Raw genomic sequence first — 7207 nt, 5'->3', positions numbered from 1 at the left:
TCCTTGATCCAGCTGGGCTTGAGCTTTTTGGAGGCACTCTTAGCTATGATTTTTTTCTCTTAGCACAGCTTTAATTGCCTCCCATAACTTTGGGTGTATTGTGGCTTCATTTTTCATTGAATTCTAAAGTTTTTAAATTTTTTCTTTATTTCTTCCTTAATCAAGTTATCATTGAGTAAAGTGTTGCTCAGCTTCCACATGTGTGTGGGCTTTCTATTGTTTTTATTGTTATTGAAGACCAGCCTTAGTCTGTGGTGATCTGATAGGAGGCATGAGATTATTTCAATCTTCTTGTATCTGTTGAGTTCTATTTTGTGACTGATTATATAGTCAGTTTTGGAGAAGGTACCATGAGGTGCTGAGAAGAAGGTATATCCTTTTGTTTTAGGATAAAATGTGCTATAGATAACTGTTAGATCCATTTGGTTCACAACTTCTGTTTCACTGTGTCTCCATTTAGTTTCTGTTTCCATGATCTGTCCATTGATGAGAGTGGGGTGTTGAAATCTCCCACTATTATTGTATGAGGTGTAATATGTGCTTTGAGCTTTAGTAAAGTTTCTTTTATTAAAGTGGGTATCCTTGCATTTGGAGCATAGATGTTCAGAATTGAGAGTTCTTCTTGGTAGATTTTTCCTTTGATGAGTATGAAGTGCCCTTCCTTATCTTTTTTGATAACTTTAGGTTGAAGGTCAATTTTATAAGACAATACAGTCTTGTCTTACCATCCATGATGAAAAGTTGACCCCAAGACCTCATACATAACAAGGATGTTTAAGTTTCCTATTAAAAATAAAAATATCCTATGTACCCTATGGTATATCCACTGGTATACTTTAAGTCTCCTTTGGACTTCTTTGCCTCCTTATACAATGTAAAGGAGGTTTAAATCATTGTTATCCTATGTTTTAATGAATATAATGACAAGGAAAGCATCTGCACTTTTTCAGTAGAGATGTAGCTTCTCTTTCTCAGATATTTTTAATCCACAGTAGATAACCAATGGATATGAAGAACCAACAGATAACCTGGAAAATTATTAAACTTGTCACAGTCCATGTGGGCTTTCCCCAGCTTCTCTGACAGAAGGTGAAAACTACTAATTAGGACTAAACTGTAGAATATTATTTCTGGGGAAAATTAAGTTAAAAATCATTGCAGTTGGTTGGGGGGGAGGGAATAGACTTAGCTTAATTCAAAATTTTGTGCAGGACCACTGCATCCTGTCCCCAAGGAAACCTGCAGACCCTGTAGGAATGATGCCTGCCTTGAAGGGGACCTAGAAGAGGACAGCCTGACTTCATTAGCATTTTTAGACCTGCATAGCTGTCAGCCCTCCAAAGCTACACTTCACTCTCTAAAATTCTTGCATTTATAATTAGGTATTGTTGCTTTCAATGTCCACTGGCATTTTAACTCACACACCAATCATCACCATACTTTGGTAGCCTCTTTGAATCATAAGCATCCATGAAATACTCTTAAATGAAAGTTTAGCAACTTTTAAGTTATAGTTTTGCGCACAGTGAATCTGGAAATTTTCCCTCTGAAAAAAAACTACTGTTAATTATCAAATCACTTTAAATTGGCAGAAATTCTCGGTGACACTATATTATTTTATGTCTCATATATCAGCAGGTGCTCACATTACTCAGAGTTCTTGAGTCATAGGAGCATTAATTATAATAGCTTTAGTTATTTCTCTGCAACAATAGAAAAGGTCCCTAAAACATACCAGTGAGGATTAATGTTTGGCACATGAATAAAAATGAGTACTGTTTTTTTCTTCTTTAAATCTGTTGCATTAAATCATATAATTAGACACAAAACTTTTAGGTGCGATTTGTTTTTGTAATGGTGTTCTTAGTGGTATAATTTTTAATTATATATGAACAGTTCAATGTTCATTCCTTGTATTTTTAAGCTGCAATTTTTCTTTTCTACCTGGAGCTCTTTTATTCAGGCTTACTTCTCCTTTGACATAGATTATTTGAATTACTAACTCAACAGTAGATCATAGCTTCCTCAATTTTACTCAATTTAGTAAGATGAAAAGTACCTCGCTTTGGAAATACTGCATAACTCTGAAGATAAAAGTAATAATAGCTTCCTATAATGAGGGTATGCCAAAAGAATAGCATGCCATTATCCTTTCTTTCTTTCCTTCTTTAGACAAAGATCATCTGCCTCTGTCATCTGAAACAATTTTATTGGTTCTCTGTAATAGTTGCCAACTTTGAGCTCTCCCAGAGGAAAAGTCGACCCACACATCTTCACCTTGTCCCAGATATTAGCATAATGGACTGCTCCAGTCATGTTGCAGATGTAGCAGCCATCTCTTGGACTGCAGTGTGACTGGTTTGACTCTACTGGGACTATATCAGAGCCTGTACAGGTGCTTGTTCATGAAGCTCAGTTCACATCCAGTGATGTGGATAAAAAGCTATTTGTAGTGGCAAATAACAGCTATGGGCAATAAAAACAACGATAATAATAATGACAGTGTGGTTGTTATAACAATTGACACAGGGAAAGAAAAGGTGAATGGATGAATCAGCAAAGTGGTTGCCCCACAAACATGAGAACCTCAGTTCAGATCCCTAGCACCCACACAAAAATATAATCATACAGCCAGCAAGATATCCAGCAGGTAGAGGCACTTGTCAGAAAGCCTGATGACACACATGGCAGAAAGAGAATCAATTCCTAAAGATGTACTCTGACCTCCACATCCACACTATGACATGGGCACACCCACATGCATGCATAGGGAATGAATGAATGAATGAATGAATGAATAAAATTTTGAAGATTCTAAAACTGGGCACAGTGGCTTGTCCCTGGACTCCTAAGGTAAGAAGGAATCCACATTCACACTACTCACATACATGTACCCAAATTAATAAATAAGTAATAAATAAATACATAACTTTAAAAGTTCAAAAGCTGGGCATAGTGGTTTGTCCCTGAAATCCTGGGGTTAGAAGGGATCCCTAAGCTTACTAGCAGCAACTTTAGACAATCACTGAGCTCCAGGGTTAATGGGAGATGCTACCTCAAATCGAATAAGAGAATAAAAGACACCTAACATTGACCTCTGGCCTCCATGTGCGTCTGCACACGCAATTGTACACAAACGCATACAACCACCACTATCAAAAAACAAAAAACAAAAAGTCTACGTAGCCTAAGGTTCCCAATGAATCCAAGAGCACAACTTGGCTCCATCACATCTCCTTTTCTCAAATTTGAGCTGCGTTATCCTTTCTTTTAACAACTGTATTTATTATGTTTCAAGAAGAGCTGTCAATTTATAAAATTCTTAATGCAGATATAACATCAATCTTCTATTTAAAGCCATTGAAAAACTTGAAACAAATGTGCAAATTCTTTTTTAAATAAAAAAAAGCATAGAAACAGCATTTTTGTTACTTAAAATTATATTCCACCTGCTTTTATAATCAAATCCCAAAGCACTCCCAGCTTTGGCAGGTGGGAGTCATGCAGTGTGTATGGCAGAGCTCACTCATTTCTGCAGTAGTCATTGTTAACCATGTCTTGAGGTTGTTGAAAGATATCTTGGAATATAAGGATCTCAGCCAAGTAAATTATAGGAGATATATAAAAAGAATCTTATGCAGTCATTACCGGTCATGCCAAAGTGTAATTGTGTGGAAAGCTATTCACCATGAATTCCGTGGGAAAACAGTAAGCAGGCACAGGTCTCTGCTCAGCCCCAGGGAAGGAGCAGCCTGTGCTGTCCACATTTTCTCCTTCCCTCATTACTCTTCTTGGGTAACTCCTGTGGTCTCTCAGTCACCACTCCCAACCTTTCAAGTGCTTCTTTCTTGAAATATTTTGCCAAAAGGACAATAAAAGGATGGGCACGCTGATAAGAAGGGCGTGTTTGCCTGCAGTCACCATGCTTCTTCCTGTGGAAGATGGTGAGACAACAGAGGGACTCGTTCTCTGAGCAGAAACTGGATCTTTCCAGAATGCAGATACTGAGAAGGGAGGGTCTCTCCTGGTCAGGAAGCTGACAGGAACCTGTTTCCCATGTGATCACAGGCTTGAAGCGAGGAGATGACAGTTGCCATCAGAGAAACCCCCCTCATCAGGAGCTGAGAAGGTCCAGCAAAAGTTCACTATGTGAAAGAGTGAATGGGAAGGAAAGCGAGAACAGAAGAGAACAGTCCAGGAAGAACAGTGCACCTGAAGCGTTAAAACATTGGTGGCCATGTGTCTCCATCGTATGACAGCAGCACCTCCAGATTACCAGTACAGCTGCCTCTCTTTCTCCACAATGAAAGAGGAGTGTCTTTCTCATTAGTGTTCTCTTTTACTAAGTATAGTATTTTGATGTGTGGTGTGTGTGTGTGTGTGTGTGTGTGTGTGTGTGTGTGTGTGTACTGACTGGGTAAAATGATGGGTCTCATGACATTTCGTATACTTTTTGCTTTACTCATATTCACCCATCACCCTCCTTTGTCTCTTCTCCCCATGATAGCCAATCTCTTTCCTCTTTCAGAATTGTCCCCTTCTACTTACATATCATGTGCATACATATTTGTGTGTGTTTGTGCATACATGTGTGTGTGCGTAAGCATGTGTATGTGTGCATGTATGTGTGTGCATATAGGTGCACAGATGGGGTTTTCACATGAAAACCTATCTGTGAGTCCTTGTTCACCCTGAATAAAGCATACAAGTTGTTTCATTGACTATTGTTTAAGAGAGCTATCTTCTAAAAGAGCTGTGACACTGAAGAGCTGTAACACTGAAATCTTCTGAGGAGACCCCCTCCTCCTCCCGACATTCACTGCCAGACAGGAAGCCTGCTCACCCTCCTGCTCTGATCTTTGCTTCATCCTTTCATGCCCGGTGTGCATGAGGTTCCGACACTCCAAGGGAAGATATCATGCTCAGAACTCAGCTCTGTTCTGTTCTTCCCTGTTTGCTGTACAGTAGTGCTCAGACACCCCAAGGGAAGAAGAAGAAAAATGGAACCACGGAAGAAGAGTAAGAGTCCATCTTAAGAAAAACATAACATTTTAAAAAAAGGAAACAGAAAGGTATTTATGACACTGAATCAATAGTTCCTGATAAGTAGGGTACATCTAGAAAGATGAATTCAAAACTAAGCCATGAAAATTAAGTGGCTGCCAGTCATCCACTATGAACAGGGAAGCAGGTATATTTTAAACTGAAGAGGATTAACCAAAAGGTTGAACACACCTAAGTTAACTTGGATGTCTAAATCCTCCAGAGAAAACAATCAGAATATAATTGAAAACTTGGACACTACTACAGAGTTGCTCTGTGTAGAAGTTGAAAGAGATGTCAGGATGTGACCAGAAGGATCCCCAGAGGTCAGGGAGGTGGGCAGGGCAGGCAAGGAAGCAGCTAGCCAGAATGCAAAGGAGGCTATGCAGGAACCTCAAGGCTATGGACAGCAGCAGAAGGTATTGTAATGAGCATACAGGACCTTCCACCGCCCTGCAAGCTCCTCTGCCTACTTGCAGCATCTGACTTTCCTGTCTTCCACCACCCTTCCTCCACAAGCCCAGGTTCTGACAGTCACAGAGACATGGCTACAGCTCCCCAGTACAGAACAGCCGAGCAGAGACCAGTCTTACAGAGAAGAAAATGGCAGGACAAAGGTGTCAGATGCTCTCTGCGTCAGATGCCCTGCCTCTGGCTCATCTTTAAATGTCCTAACATCCAGCTCTAGAGCTGAAATCACACACAGAAAGATAGGCATGGGCAGCAGCTCCTTCTGTAGTCTCCCCTTGTTCAGGTGAGTGTGGGATTTTTTTGGGGGGTGGGGGTGGGGGTGGGGTGGGGGTGGAGGGTTCCAGGATAAGAGCTTCTGATAAAAAAGCATTTTGAAGATCAGCTACCTGGAACAGCACTCCTATTTTTCAATCAGGTGCTTCTCTCAGCCTATTTCCGTCCTATTTAATCCACATAGGCAAAAGTGATGGTGTGTTCAAAGTAGCTTACACTGTGTGTCTAGAATCATAAGCACACATATATACATAATAGGATTCTACAGTAAGTTTCCACAAACTCATTCTCACTTGATTCATTATAACTTAAGTCTGAACACAAATATTCCTTTTACATACATATTAATTAGTGTTTTCGAAAATCTCAACATCTTATCCATAATATTGGCAAAGTAGCTTCACATCCCAGCTACAACAGTATAAGAGGCAGAGAAAGAATGGTTACTTCTGGGAAGCAAGAAGCCTGTCTGAGTAATAGTGTTTGGCACACTCTGAAATCAAAAGCAATGAATTTGAATCTTAACCAGAAAGACTAAAATGCCATCTTATTTTGGAAATTACTCAGAGCTATTTTAAAGCAGCAGCAGAGCCAAAGCGGCTTCCCTACAATAAAATCCACTCAACAAATAGACTGTTGGAGAAAGATTACAACTCTCCAAACATGTGTGAGTTTCTGTGACATGTGAATCTATATTTCACAGCTACTTTTAAGGTAAGTCCATTTTCATGAGCTTGAGTAGAACAATGGGGAAAACAAGCAAGCATACACAAAGGGATGTGTGCAGGTTTTACTTCTGACTGAAAATCATTTTTAAGAAGAAAAAAAAAAACCAAGTAGCACAGTCAGAAAAATCAGTACTCTATTCGATAGACTAAGGCATAATATTAATCTATATCTAGTGTCAAGTTATAGAAGACTTGAGGTCAATTAATTCTTACATCAATAAGCTCTTTAAAGAAAAGTAAGACCATGTGATGCTTAACTCCCACGATGAGGTTCTAAAAGGTGAGACTAACTGGGACCTTTTGAAGGTGTGATAAAGTCTGGAGGCCTCTGCTGTCACGAACAGATCAACCACTCATAGGCTACTGGATTAGTAAATTAAATCTTAAGAGTAGGTATGTGGTAAAAGCCAGTGTTGCTGTCTCTTAAACATATACCTCATGCTATGTGATATCCTATGCTCCACCTGGTATGCTACAGAATCCCCACCATCAGAAGAACTTTACCAAATGTGGCTTCGCTGCTTCCAGAAGTGTGGGCTCCACAAGGCTTGCTTTCTTTCTTCCTGCCTTCCTTCCATTCTTTTTTCTTTTCTTTTCTTCTCTTTTCTTTCATTTTTGTTGTTGCTGTTGTTTGTTTGTTTGTTTGTTTCCCAGACTTGGGTATTCAACTATAACATAATGGACTAAGAGAT

Source organism: Mus musculus, chromosome 4, assembly GCF_000001635.26.
Source record: "Mus musculus strain C57BL/6J chromosome 4, GRCm38.p6 C57BL/6J".
Lineage (NCBI taxonomy): Eukaryota > Metazoa > Chordata > Mammalia > Rodentia > Muridae > Mus > Mus musculus.
Note: the sequence above shows the minus strand (reverse complement) of the source record.